Raw genomic sequence first — 11,776 nt, 5'->3', positions numbered from 1 at the left:
TTTCAATGGGTTCTCTGCCCAGCTCCACATTTCCTGGTTGACTGAGCCACGCAAACCAAAAGAGGAGCATGGTGCACCAGGGCAGGCAAGTTCAGAAGCTGATTTGGCTCTGAGGCCCAGAACATACAGCTTCTAATTTTAACAATCCTAAGTGCTTGTGATACCCCAGTAAAAAGGTAAAGGACCCCTGGATGGTAAAGTCCAGTCGAAGGCGACTATGGGGTTGAGGCGCTCATCTCGCTTTCAGGCCGAGGGAGCCGGAGTTTGTCCACAGACAGCTTTCCGGGTCATGTGGCCAGCAGGACTAAACTGCTTCTGGCACAACAGAACAACGTGACTGAAGCCAGAGTGCACGGAAATGCAATGTCCCTTCCCACCACAGCGGAACTTAATTATCTACTTGCACTGGCGCTCTTTTGGGCTGCTAGGTTGGCCAGAGCTGGGACTGATCCAACCCGAGATTCTGAAATCCTGTACAGAATGTCCTAGAGCTCATCTTCCAAATGATGCTGTCTTACATGGGAAGGATCATAGAATCATAGAGTTGGAAGAGACCACAAGGGCCATCGAGTCCAACCCCCTGCCAAGCAGGAAACACCATCAGAGCACTCCTGACATATGTTTGTCAAGCCTCTGCTTAAAGACCTCCAAAGAAGAAGACTCCACCACACTCCTTGGCAGCAAATTCCACTGTCAAACAGCTCTTACTGTCAGGAAGTTCTTCCTAATGTTTAGGTGGAATCTTCTTTCTTGTAGTTTGGATCCATTGCTCCGTGTCCACTTCTCTGGAGCAGCAGAAAACAACCTTTCTCCCTCCTCTATGTGACATCCTTTTATATATTTGAACATGGCTATCATATCACCCCTTACCCTCCTCTTCTCCAGGCTAAACATGCCCAGCTCCCTTAGCCGTTCCTCATAAGGCATCGTTTCCAGGCCTTTGACCATTTTGGTTGCCCTCCTCTGGACACATTCCAGTTTGTCAGTGTCCTTCTTGAACTGTGGTGCCCAGAACTGGACACAGTACTCCAGGTGAGGTCTGACCAGAGCAGAATACAGTGGCACTATTACTTCCCTTGATCTAGATGCTCTACTCCTATTAATGCAGCCTAGAATTGCATTGGCTTTTTTAGCTGCCGCGTCACACTGTTGGCTCATGTCAAGTTTGTGGTCAACCAAGACTCCTAGATCCTTTTCACATGTACTGCTCTCAAGCCAGGTGTCACCCATCTTGTATTTGTGCCTCTCGTTTTTTTTGCCCAAGTGCAATACTTTACATTTCTCCCTGTTAAAATTCATCTTGTTTGTTTTGGCCCAGTTCTCTAACCTGTCAAGGTCGTTTTGAAGTGTGATCCTGTCCTCTGGGGTGTTAGTCACCCCTCCCAGTTTGGTGTCATCTGTAAATTTGATCAGGATGCCCTTGAGTCCATCATCCAAGTCCAGTTAACAAGACTTTCATTATATGAGGCTCAGAGGCACCTTCTTTGTTCCTCAGGGCACCTGTCCCTGCTAGGCTCGAAAGGCACAAGGAGCTTTTTAGGTGCATAATATACTGCTTGTTTGGACAAATCGAAAGGGGCTGAAGCTGAGAAACCAGCTGGATGCAGTACAGGGTGTCCCAGACTTCAGCAACCCTCTTACATGTAAGACCTGGAATCAGACCTGGACCAAAGATCAGTTTTTACTTTAAAAGGTTTGGATACAAAAGGCTATATTTTACTCGAGGACCTAAAAGGCATATTTCACCAGCGCTACCAGGTGAATGGGCTGGCAGGTCACACAGCTACTGACCCTGCAACCACTGAGTGGATTTCTGTAGAGCCTCAGATGCTCCCAAGGGTGGGAAGTCGGACTAATTAAATGGAACCTTTTTCTGTCAATCTCCCGTTCTCTGGCTAATCAGCTCTCTGCAAAAGGATTGTTGTGGTGAGGTGGTCCCACCCACTTGTTCCTAGGCAGAAAATACCAGGCAATAAGTAGTCATAGTAGCTGAACCTCGAGTAAGGAAGATGTCACTTGGTTTGAAGAACCAGGCTCAATGCAGCCATGGCATACAGCCAGGGGAAACCTTGTTGACATCCCAGCTCACCTGAGATGCCCACCCACTCACCTGCTGAGACCTTCCACCCACACACGCCACTGGGCACACACAGAGCCCACTCACATAGACATCCCCACACAGCAACACAACCTAACACAAATTGCACAGCCATTTGTTCACATAGGAGTTCTTTTAATACAGCATCCTCCTTATACGGCATTCAAAGGCAGTGGTCTCTGTCGTTACAGCAGTGGAGCTCGTGCACTTCCGGTACTTCATCGTAGACTTTTCGAGTTTTGCAGTCGCTGGTATAGAAGCCGCATTTTTTGTAGTAGCGCAACACACGTCCAGTTTCTGATGGGAAGAGAAAGAAAAGTATCTGGGTTACTGTTAGTAACTGGTGAAAGATGCTTGATGATAATGTCAGGATCCACCCCTTGCTAGGTGACAGCTGGGGAAACGGGGGTCTGTGCTGAAGGGCAGGTTTTTGCTACCACTGTTGCCAGGTATAGCACCCAGCACCCCTGCTTATCCTCAAGAATGAATGGCAGCTCTTCCCAGGATCCCATCTGTACCTTGGCATGCTAGAGTTTGACTGGAGAATTTTAAGTGAACTTAGAAAATCCATGTTTCTCTCACTGCCTGCAGGTATTGTTGCTTCAGAGAATTTCCAGGGGGATATGTACCATCATGTGACTGAAGGCTTGCAATCAGGTGTCGTATGGAGGCTGCATTAGGATAGCTTAGAGCTCCATTGGAACGAGGTGCTTGAACAATGAGAGAAGGACCTCATCCCAATGGAAGCTCTAAGCTTCCATTGTACTACTTGTACTACTGAAGTTGCAAGCTCCGCGGCCTCCTCTGCACCCAGTCGTACTAGCCAGGCCCCATCAGCCACTCATGGAAATGCACTGCAAATAAGGGGGACGGGGAGAGAAAGACAAGAAGGAACACTCACTTGAAGTGATTCTGTACAAGACACAGGCTGCAGGGTTTCCTGTATGTGGATCATCAGCGCATTTCTCTTCATATGGGGCAGCTTGTATACACGGCTGTCCTGGACCCTCTGAACTGCACAGGCTACAGATTAAGGTATTTACTGTTAAAGGAAGGAAGGAAGTTGTTTAAAGTCCAATTGTCCACAGGAAAAAGTCAGCGCTCTCCAGCAACAGCAATGCGGCTTCGCTCCACGAAAAAAGCGATCGATTCGAAGCACCGCGCCACTCACCCCACGTCGCTCTGGATCCCCGAAACCGGGTTTCCCCGCGAGTAGGGGAGGCGCAAAAGGTGCCAGCCGAATCCCAGGTCCATAGGCTTCTCCCGCCTGTGGTTTTTAGTGGGTCTCCGCCTCGCCGTGGTGGTCCAGACCCTAGTTTTCGCGGAGCGGATTCCTCCAGATTAGAGGAAATCTGCCATTGCCGGAGGCGCTAACCCGGAAGTCCGGTTTTTGAGCTATTTTTAAGGGAAATTTCCCAATACAATAATGCTGACATGGGTTGCCATATGTCTGGATTTCCACGGACATTTTTAGTGATTTCTGCTTGGACACTGCTTCCGACATATGGCAACCCTAAAACAGCCAGATAGGCAACATCAACAGATGTCAACACCAGAGAGTTTGCACCAACGTGTGTGTGTGTGTGTGTGTGTGTGTGTGTGTGTGTCACTGCAGCTATGATAGGAGGAGCACTACCTGCAGCTGCTATTGTAAGCAAACTATGGCAAGTTCTTAAAGAAATGGGAGTGCCTGATCACCTCATCTGTCTCCTGAGAAATCTCTATGTGGGAAAAGAAGCTACAGTTAGAACTGGATATGGAACAACTGATTGGTTCAAAATTGGGAAAGGAGTACGGCAAGGCTGTATATTGTCTCCCTGCTTATTTAACTTATATGCAGAATTCATCATGTGAAAGGCTAGGCTGGATGAATCCCAAACTGGAATTAAGATTGCCGGAAGAAATATCAACAACCTCAGATATGCAGATGACACAACCTCGATGGCAGAAAGTGAGGAGGAATTAAAGAACCTTTTAATGAGGGTGAAAGAGGAAAGCGCAAAATATGGTCTGAAGCTCAACATCAAAAAAACGAAGATCATGGCCACTGGTCCCATCACCTCCTGGCAAATAGAAGGGGAAGAAATGGAGGCAGTGAGAGATTTTACTTTCTTGGGCTCCATGATCACTGCAGATTGTGACAGTAGTCACGAAATTAAAAGACGCCTGCTCCTTGTGAGAAAGGCGATGGCAAACCTAGACAGTATCTTAAAAAGCAGAGACATCATCTTGCCAACAAAGGTCCGTATAGTTAAAGCCATGGTTTTCCCAGTAGTGATGTATGGAAGTGAGAGCTCGACCATAAAGAAGGTTGATCGCCGAAAAATTGATGCCTTAGAATTATGGTGCTGGAGGAGACTCTTGAGAGTCCCATGGACTGCAAGAAGATCAAACGTATCCGTTCTTAAGGAAATCAGCCCTGAGTGCTCACTGGAAGGACAGATCCTGAAGCTGAGACTCCAGTACTTTGGCCACCTCATGAGAAGAGAAGATTCCCTGGAAAAGACCCTGATGTTGGGAAAGATGGAGGGCACAAGGAGAAGGGGACGACAGAATACGAGATGGTTGGATGGTGTTCTCGAAGCTACAAATATGAGTCTGACCAAATTGCGGGAGGCAGTGGAAGACAGGAGTGGCTGGCGTGCTCTGGTCCATGGGGTCACGAAAAGTCGGACATGACTAAACGACTAAGCAACAACAATACCCTGACCCAAGCACAGTGGGTGTTGATGCCTGTATAGATCTGGCACTTAATAGCATCTAAACCTTTCTCCAGGTCTGCATTATTTCCAAACTTAGCCTTTCGATCATTATCCGCAAATAGGTGCCAGAGCTAAAAAGAGAAAGAAAAAAGCTTACAGGTTCACCAGTTCTTAGGAAGATAGGTAGTGAACATACAGCACATTTGAACTGGTGGCCTACAATGTTTTTCAATTTGCAGGTGGGACTTACCTCCACAGCTGAGGCAGAGCAAAACACAGACTCCAAGCGGCCAGGCGTGAGCTAAGCGTGGCTTCATGTTAGCAAGGAAAAAGCCCTGCCCCATGGGAAAGACTTTTGGTACGTTGAGGCCACTTTGAAGGCTGAAAACTTGGAGACAGCAGACTAGGCTTCCTGGCAGTAAGTGGAAGGGGCAGCTCTATCTCTGTTGAGCAACACTTCTCTCCGTCTGAGGCTCAATACTGTGATTATATAAGGCCGAGAGGTGCCTTCTTGGCTGCTCACCCTATTCTAGTGGACTTCAAGGTACAAGAGGGCTCTGGGGTGGCTCTGAAGAGCAGCAGAGATGTGGGTGGTGGTTCCTTGAGCCATTAAGTGCATCATGTCCTGATTGTTTAACAAATGTTAGTGGGATGTGGGTTCAGCTGGATGCTCTACAGAATGTTCCATACCTCAGTGGTCCTCTGATGCTATCTGTTGTGGAGGCATGCCCGTTCCTTTCAATGGGTTCTCTGCCCAGCTCCACATTTCCTGGTTGACTGAGCCACACTAACCAAAACAGGAGCATGGTGCACCAGGGCAGGCAAGTTCAGAAGCTGATTGGGCTCTGAGGCCCAGAACATACAGCTCTGGCAGGGGGTTGGACTCGATGACCCTTGTGGTCTCTTCCAACTCTATGATTCTATGATTCTAATTTTAACAATGCTAAGTGCTTGTGATACCCCAGTAAAAAGGTAAAAGGTAAAGGACCCGTGGACGGATAAGTCCAGTCAAAGACAACTATTGGGTTGAGGCACTCATCTCACTTTCAGGCTAAAGGAGCCGGTATTTGTCCACAGACAGTTTCCGGGTCATGTGGCCAGTGTGACTAAACCGCTTCTGGAGCAACAGAACAACATGACAAAAGCCAGAGCACACGGAAACACCATGTACAGTGGTACCTCGTGTTACAGATGCTTCAGGTTACAGACACTTCAGGTTACAGACTCCGCTATCCCAGAAATAGTACCTTGGGTTAAGAAATTTGCTTCAGGATGAGAACAGAAATCGTGCGGCGGCAGCACAACGGCAGCGGGAGGCCCCATTAGCTAAAGCGGTACCTCAGGGGATTCGAACCGCCGACCATGCGATCGGCAAGTCCTAGGCGCTGAGGTTTTACCCACAGCGCCACCCGTGTCCCTACAATGTCCTAGAGCTCAGCTTCCAAATGATGCTGTCTTACATGGGAAGGAAGTGTATTCCTTTCAGTTAACAAGACTTTCATTATATAAGGCTCAGAGGCACCTTCTTTGTGCCTCAGGGCACCTGTCCCTGCTAGGCTCGAAAGGCACAAGGAGCTTTTTAGGTGCATAATATACTGCTTGTTTGGACAAATCCAAATGGGCTGAAGCTGAGGAACCAACTGGATGCAGTACAGAGTGTCCCAGACCCAACTGGATGCAGTACAGAGTGTCCCAGACCCAACTGGATGCAGTACAGAGTGTCCCAGACTTCAGCGACCCTCTTACATGTAAGGATTACTTGTTCACCACCAGGAAGCTTCAGCCAGGCCCATAGGTGCTACTCACATGGTCGTTTCATAGTCCTAGGCCTCCCTGGGCCCCTGATGCTATCTTATGGGGAAGGATTGCAGTATGTGTTCCCCACCAGGAAGCTGCAGTCAGGCATATGTGATTGTTGCATCACATGAAACGTCAGCTGACTAGGGACCATCAGACCTGGACTAAAGATCAGTTTTTACTTTAAGAGGTTTGGATACAGAAGGGTATATTTTACTTGAGGACCTAAAGGGCATATTTCACCAGCGCTACCAGGTGAATGGGCTGGGAGGCCACACAGCTACTGACCCTTCAACCGCTGAGTGGATTTCTGCACGGTCCTCAGATGCTCCCAAGGGTGGCAAGTCGGACTAATTAAATGGAACCTTTTCCCCTCAAAAAGACTTCACCCAGAATCTTCAGTAAAAAGCCACTTTACAATGAACTGAAGAAATGAGTTTCGAAGCCTCTTGCTTGGCCTCCGTCACAGCAGAAAATTTTGGATTTTTCCAATCACTCATTCACCAGAAAGATATGAACGGAAAGCAGTCCTCTCTCCAGATGAAAAACCTAAGTTCAGTGGAGGCCTGTCTACTACTACTTCTTCTTAACTTTCCACTAGATTCCCAAACTACACTCTTTCTATTTTCCCCAACCTCCAGTACTGAATTTCAATGGAGAGAGAATCCTGAATATTTTTCTGTCAATCTCCCGTTCTCTGGCTAATCAGCTCTCTGCAAAAGGATTGTTGTGGTGAGGTGGTCCCACCCACTTGTTCCTAGGCAGAAAATACCAGGCAATAAGTAGTCATAGTAGCTGAACCTCGAGTAAGGACGATGTCACTTGGTTTGAAGAACCAGGCTCAAGGCAGCCATGGCATACAGCCAGGGGAAACCTTGTTGACATCCCAGCTCACCTGAGATGCCCACCCACTCACCTGCAGAGACCCTGCACCCACGCACGCCACTGGGCACACACAGAGCCCACTCACATAGACATCCCCACACAGCAAAAAACATAACTCAAATTGCACAGCCATTTGTTCACATAGGAGTTCTTTTAATACAGCATCCTCCTTAGACAGCATTCAAAGGCAGTGGTCTTTGTCGTTACAGCAGTGGAGCTCGTGCACTTGCTGTACGTCCTGGTGGACTTTTCGAGTTCTGCAGTCGCTGGTATAGAAGCCGCATTTTTTGTAGTAGCGCAAGACATGTTTAGTTACCACTGGGAAGAGAAAGAAAAGTATCCGGGTTACTGTTAGTAACTGGTGAAAGACGCTTGATGATAATGTCAGGATCCACCCCTTGCTGTGTTAGGGTGTGAAACCTAAGACGCTGGCAAATTAGCAATGTCATGTGACTTTAAGTAGTCAAGCTCGTTAAGTTGTTAAGTTGCTCAGTATATAAAGAGTGTTTGTTTTCTCTGCCTGTTAGGGGAGTGCTGGGCGTGTAGCAAAAAATGTCTGAAAGCTCCGGAGGTGTTATCTTTCTGCAATAAACCTGTCTTTGGAAAGACAGGCTTCCCTGTGTTGTTTTTTTGCTGCTGAGACTTTGAAGCTTGTACTGCAACAAGAATCTCTGCACTGGACTTAATTAATGCTCTGCAAAGAGAGCTGTTGCTGGTGGCGCAGCGGAAGCGTTTACTGGACCAGTACACAGACTCTCTTAGCTAGGTCCCCATCAGTGACAGCTGGGGAAACGGGGGTCTGTGCTGAAGGGCAGGTTTTTGCTACCACTGTTGCCAGGTATAGCACCAAGCACCCCTGCTTATCCTCAAGAATGAATGGCAACTCTTCCCTTGTATTAGGTGAAGCATTGCAATTGGGACGCCACTGGCCAGAGGGCCCAACCTGGCCCCTGACCTGAGATACCTCAGCCAGGTGGACTGCATCTCATGGACTTATCCAGGATCCCATCTGTACCTTGACATGCTAGAGTTTGACTGGAGAATTATAAGTGAACTTAGAAAACTCATGTTTCTCTCACTGCCTGCAGGTATTGTTGCTTCAGAGAATTTCCAGGGAGATATGTACCGTCATGTGACTGAAGGCTTGCAATCAGGTGTCGTATGGAGGCTGCATTAGGATAGCTTAGAGCTCCATTGGAACGAGGTGCTTGAACAACGAGAGAAGGACCTCATCCCAATGGAATCTCTAAGCTTCCATTGTACTACTTGTACTACTGAAGTTGCAAGCTCCCCGGCCTCCTCTGCACCCAGTCGTACTAGCCATGCCCCATCAGCCACTCACGGAAATGCACTGCAAATAAGGGGGAAGGGGAGAGAAAGACAAGAAGGAACACTCACTTGAAGTGATTCTGTACAAGACACAGGCTGCAGGGTTTCCTGTATGTGGATCATCAGCGCATTTCTCTACATATGGGGCAGTTGGTACACATGGCTGTCCTTCAGCCTCTGAACTGCACAGGCTACAGATTAAGGCATTTGCTGTTAAAAGAAGAAAGGAAGGGAAGGGAGGGTGGGAGGGAGGGAGGGAGGGAGGCACCTGCTGTAAGGCATGCTTCTTTGTTTACATGTCTTGTCCCTTCCTGAGCTTCTAAGTCACCAAACTCGTTGTTTCCTTCAAAGAAGAAAAATGCTGAGATGCCCTGAGTCTAAAAAGGACATTGGTGGTTCTTACAGAAGGTGTAAATTGATCCCCATGGAGTTCCACAGAACGTGGTGGGCTGTGCCTAGAACCAGGAGCACCCTCCCCTCTGCCACATCCCCATAACAGGCATCTGAGGGTCAGCCAGATCCAGCATTGTAGAGACTTTGCAGAAAGGGTCCTCTAGTGAGCCTCCTGAGAGTGGCAGGTGCCAAGCAGCAGCTTAGAGTTGCCATATTTCAAAAAGTAAAAATCTAGACACTAAAGTTGTAAAGCTTTTATTCTTCTTCTCCTTATTAGCCAGGGTTGTTGATTTTTGGGACATAATTGCAAAAAAGAGAGTAAAGAATAAAGAGGTTTTTGAGCTATTTTAAAGGGAAATTTCCCAATATGATAATGCTGACATGAGTTGCCATATGTCCGGATTTCCACAAACATTTTTAGTGATTTCTGCTTGGACACTGCTTCTGACGTATGGCAAACCTAAAACAGCCGGATGGGCAACATCAACAGATGTGAACACCAGAGAGTTTGCACCAACCGGTGTGTGTGTGTGTGTCACTGCAGCTATGTTAGAAGGAGCACTGCTTGAGCTCCCATTTTAAGCTGCCAGGTTTATGCAGACAATTAAACATTTTTTCAAAACTAGTTGTTGAACTGCTTGGGGAGGGGAAAGGCTGCACTTATGACTATTGCAAATTACTATGTTTTTTTAAATCAAATGTTTTAATAAGTAAATAAATAAAGTTAAAATAACCCCCCCCCCGCGCCCTGTGCAATAGAGCATCATTCCCCTGAAAAACTTTCTGAAATTGGGACCCTGCAGTGATTACAAGGACAGGAGACATAGTGGGATCTGTGGAAATCATCTCTGCCAATACCCTGACCCAAGCATGGTGGGTGATGATGCCTGTATAGATCTGGCACTTAATAGTATCAAAACTTTTCTCCAGGTCTGCATTATTTCCAAAGTTAGCCTTTCAATCATTATCCCCAAATAGGTACCAGAGCTCAAAAGAGAAAGAAAATAGCTTACGGGTTTGCCAGTTCTTAGGAAGATAGGTGGTGGACATACAGCACATTTGAATTGGTGGCCTACCATGTTTTTCCATTGGCAGGTGGGACTTACCTCCACAGCTGAGGCAGAGCAAAAGACAGACTCCAAGCAGCCAGACCTGAGCCAAGCGTGGCTTCATGTCAGCAAGGAAAAAGCTCTGTCTGATTAGAAAGACTGTTTTGAAGAGTGATTGCTTGGAGACAGAGGACTAGGCTTCCTGGTAATAAGGAGGAGGAAGAGCTCAAATACTTCTCTCCGTCTGAGGCTCATTATATAAGGCCGAGAGGGGCCTTCTTGGCTGCTCAACCCATTCTAATGGGCTTCAAGGTACAAGAGGGCTCTGGGGTGGCTCTGAAGAGCAGCAGAGATGTGGGTGGTGGTTCCTTGAGCCATTAAGTGCATCGTGTCCTGATTGTTTAACAAATGTTAATGGGATGTGGGTTCAACTGGATGCTCTACAGAATGTTCCATACCTCAGTGGTCCTCTGATGCTATCTTTTGTGGAGGCATGCCCGTTCCTTTCAATGGGTTCTCTGCCCAGCTCCACATTTCCTGGTTGACGGAGCCACGCAAACCAAAAGAGGAGCATGGTGCACCAGAGCAGGCAAGTTCAGAAGCTGATTGGGCTCTGAGGCCCAGAACATACAGCTTCTAATTTTAACAATGCTAAGTCCTTGTGATACCCCAGTGACCTCATCCAGAGCAGCAGAGCTGGCTTGCTGATATGAGGCTTTTGCTGGGTTTGAGGGCTCACCTGAGACTTCAAGGAAGTTTATGTCTGGGGCTCTTCCTGCATCTCAGACTGCATCTTAGCCTACTCCTGTGTCTTCATCCAGGGTGTCTCTCAGCCTACTCCTGTTTCAATGCAATTAAGCTTTCTTCTAGATGCACGGTGCCAGCTTAAAGAGACTCTTCTTTCTGATATCAGCTTTCTCCTCTCCCCCTCCTGTGGCAAGACCCAGCTCTGCACCTATGCCCAGCTCAGCTCCTGCCACCATTCTTACTGTTGTTTCTGTCCTTCTCAGACTGCATTTCAGCAGGCTACTTACTCACTAGCTGAGATCCAGGGTTGTTGCTTCACTAGATCCTCATGATGTCCCATGGGACAAAGATTCCAGGAAGCATATTTCTCACTAGCTCTTTTTGATCAATTTGCAAACTCACCTGAGGCGATGACTTCAGATCTGACTGTCCTGAATGAGGATGAATGGAGCAGAGACTGTTGGCTTTCAGTAATTTAATCAAAGAATAAAAGGAGAATTCCACAGGTGCCTAAATTCAGATTTGGGGCAAGTAGCATTTGGTGAGAGAGCCCCGGCAGAGATTTAAGATCACAAAACGTGCAGCAAGGTAAAGCGTGGAAATTGGCTGTTAGACCTTTAAAAGATCCACTTTGAGTTTTGCATTGCTAGTCAGGAAACAGAAAGCTATTGGGAATTGTCCACCACTCTTTGAAAAGCCATGCTTTCTTAGACAAAAGTTGCAGAACTATGTGAAAAACAGATACTTTTAAGTTAGCATCCTTTCTCCAAATTACT

The 11,776-nt window shown here is 47.3% G+C and overlaps 2 long non-coding RNA genes across 2 annotated transcripts; both read right to left on the bottom strand.

Annotated features, from left to right (window-relative positions):
- Nucleotides 1-2,212: 2,212 nt before the first annotated feature.
- Nucleotides 2,213-5,569, bottom strand: LOC310671054. The gene is made up of 3 exons (XR_014507722.1): nucleotides 5,051-5,569; nucleotides 3,000-3,140; nucleotides 2,213-2,395 (listed from the first exon to the last, which is right to left on the bottom strand). It is a non-coding gene; the product is annotated as an uncharacterized lncRNA (long non-coding RNA).
- A 2,045-nt stretch (nucleotides 5,570-7,614) lies between these two features.
- Nucleotides 7,615-10,475, bottom strand: LOC310671022. Its single transcript, XR_014507677.1, has 3 exons — nucleotides 10,311-10,475; nucleotides 8,881-9,021; nucleotides 7,615-7,800 (listed from the first exon to the last, which is right to left on the bottom strand). It is a non-coding gene; the product is annotated as an uncharacterized lncRNA (long non-coding RNA).
- Nucleotides 10,476-11,776: the final 1,301 nt, after the last annotated feature.

This window comes from Podarcis tiliguerta (genome assembly GCF_965153285.1).
Source record: "Podarcis tiliguerta genome assembly, chromosome: 2".
NCBI lineage: Eukaryota > Metazoa > Chordata > Lepidosauria > Squamata > Lacertidae > Podarcis > Podarcis tiliguerta.
The sequence above is the reverse complement of the archived record's forward strand: the minus strand, read 5'-3'. Positions and strand labels throughout refer to the sequence as shown.